Source organism: Frankliniella occidentalis, unplaced genomic scaffold (assembly GCF_000697945.3).
Source record: "Frankliniella occidentalis isolate FOCC.00 unplaced genomic scaffold, Focc_3.1 Scaffold26, whole genome shotgun sequence".
Lineage (NCBI taxonomy): Eukaryota > Metazoa > Arthropoda > Insecta > Thysanoptera > Thripidae > Frankliniella > Frankliniella occidentalis.
Window position 1 is genome coordinate 2064664 of NW_026267156.1, and position 2464 is coordinate 2067127.

The following is a 2464-nucleotide window of genomic DNA, read 5'->3' on the forward strand; positions in this document are numbered from 1 at the left end:
TTTCTCCCACGAGCAAGAATAAGAAAGCAGTACTATATCTTATAAGTACGGGCGCCGTCGTAAACTTTAACCATTTTCATTTGGGGCCCATGACAAAAGTATTTAAAACTGTTACTTTTATAAAGAGCTATCTCTTTCCGTGTGGTTATTTGTGTTTGTTTTTGGCACGGTCCGAAGCCTAGTGACACTCGCTTGATAAGGCACCCACTTAAAGTGCAGTGTCACTGTACTTCTCGACACCTCGGGCGTAGTGTGACTAAGGCTCGAGCCTCATGCGTCCATCTGACTCCGTGGCGCAACGGTAGCGCGTCTGACTCCAGATCAGAAGGTTGCGTGTTCAAATCACGTCGGGGTCAAGCAAATTTTTTAAAGTCTGTCAATTGTGGCTGTTTGTGCACGAAGGCAAGGTTTATCGATTGTTTTAATAAAGATTTGTTTGTTTGGCCCGGGAAACAGAGGGAAATAACCAACTTTTGGAAACATGAGGGAATAGGATACGAGTTGCTCAAGTTGGGTTACATTGACCTGACCCCTGAGTCGAAACTGCCCATATTTTTGATCAGATTTATCGGGGTCATACACAGTTGCAAGAAAATTGCACCGGCTTCACTGTTAAAACCTTACGAAGAACTCTTCGTAGGTACGAAGGATTTGGAAGCTTCGTCGTAGGTAGCATATTCTTCGTGGGTACAAAGGATTTAGCATTTTGCTTTTAGGTTTTAACTGTGTTGGCAGTCACACCAATATTGATTAAAAAACCTATGTTCTGAGCGAAAACTTGTACGAGAGGTATGGAAAAGGGAAGAGAAAAGAGCGGGAAGGGGGGGGGGGTGCATAGGCGGGAGTTAACAGAGAAAGAGACACGCAGAGAGATGACGAACCGGCTCGGCTCGCTCGTAAACCAGACGACTAGAATCTTCCCGACTGGCGCAAACTTTATTGGCGTTTCCGTAACGCGTTAAGTCGGCAACGGGGGAATAGAGTGAAAGAGAGAGAGAGATAGAGGGAGAGAGAGAGAGAGCAAGGAGGGGTAGCGAGCGAGAGAGACAGAGAGCAGAGACGGATAGAGGGCGAAGTGGGCATTTGCATTGCAAACGGAGTAAACACGCACATGCACACCCACACACCCACACGCACGCTCACACATACACATAAAAGGCAAAGGGGCGGAGATTCAGCCCTTATTACGCCGTCGTTATTTTTCGCCACATCGCACTCGCGTTTCATGATACAATTTGCTGTTTGTTGTGGGGCCATCGTCCGCCTCCCGCACCCCCTTTCCCCTGGCGCGCACACACCCCCCTCCCTCTCCCTCTCTGGTAACTGAGTACGACGCCCTCACTATGTAGAGGCAACAGCGATGCAGTCGTTGGAGCGCAAATCGCCAGCCGCTTGGACAAAACGGCGCTTGCATACGAAAACGTCCACGCAGCCACACAGCCCCTCCCCCCCTCCACGGCCGCTCCAGCAGCTTTTCACATGACAAGTGTTATACGAAGTAACACATTTAAATCTGCAGCTAGACACAAACATGAAAAGTCAACAAAAAGTGTTTGGGCCTAACAAAAAAAAAATTATTTCTCCTGTCCTAAATTGCCCTATTGGCCTCAAAAGACATGGCAGCGGGAAAGGCTCTGTACGCCACGTCCCCCCGACCTCTTCATTCTCTACTACACCAGCCCTCCCCCTCTCCTCCTCTGCAGACGACAACTTTGTTTCTCAACTAAGCGGAGAAACACGAAACTGCCAACAACAGCCTGTTACGGGCGCCTCTGTCTCGACGGCGTCCTCCTCATCAGTACAACTTACGTCGCGCCGGGCGACGACGCCAGGGTGGCGGCGGGGGGGCTGGGCCCGGGCTGGGCCCGGGCTGGGCAGGGCGTGGACGTCGTCCCCCGGGCGCCAGGAGGCGAGCCGGGAGGCGTCCGCACGGGGGGCTTCAATTGCGTTAGGAGGCCGTTGCCGGGGTGGATTCCGTTCCGGGAGGCGCTTTGATGAAACTTCTAATAGGGCGACGCAAGGGGCGAGAGAAGCGGACTAGAGGGAAGAGGGGGGGGGGGGTGTAGTGCGGTGGTCGCCGGGCGGCCGGGCCGGCGGCTCGCTGGCCTCGCGGGACGGGGGACGAGCCGCCGAGCGTCGCCGAGCCGCCACGCCGCGCCGCCTGATCGCCGCCCGAGCACTCTTATCCGCCGCCCGTCCTTCCCCCCACCACCGAAGACTCCGTGGCGCAACGGTAGCGCGTCTGACTCCAGATCAGAAGGTTGCGTGTTCAAATCACGTCGGGGTCATGATAGGGTTATCTTTTTCCACGTCATTATTCTTTCTTGTACAGTTTTGCCATTGGCAGGAAAAGGAAATGATTTCATGGTGAGGGTAGAGAAATAGAGAGTAAAATTAAGTACATTCAACACGTAACAACATAAGCAAACACTGTTTAAAATATTTCATTACATTTTCATTACAT

At 52.3% G+C, this 2464-nt stretch overlaps 2 non-coding genes across 2 annotated transcripts; both read left to right on the forward strand.

Moving 5' to 3' along the window:
- Positions 1-284: 284 nt before the first annotated feature.
- Trnaw-cca (transfer RNA tryptophan (anticodon CCA)) lies at positions 285-356 on the forward strand. Its single transcript has one exon. It is a non-coding gene; the product is annotated as a tRNA-Trp (tRNA).
- A 1860-nt stretch (positions 357-2216) lies between these two features.
- Trnaw-cca (transfer RNA tryptophan (anticodon CCA)) lies at positions 2217-2288 on the forward strand. The gene has a single exon. It is a non-coding gene; the product is annotated as a tRNA-Trp (tRNA).
- Positions 2289-2464: the final 176 nt, after the last annotated feature.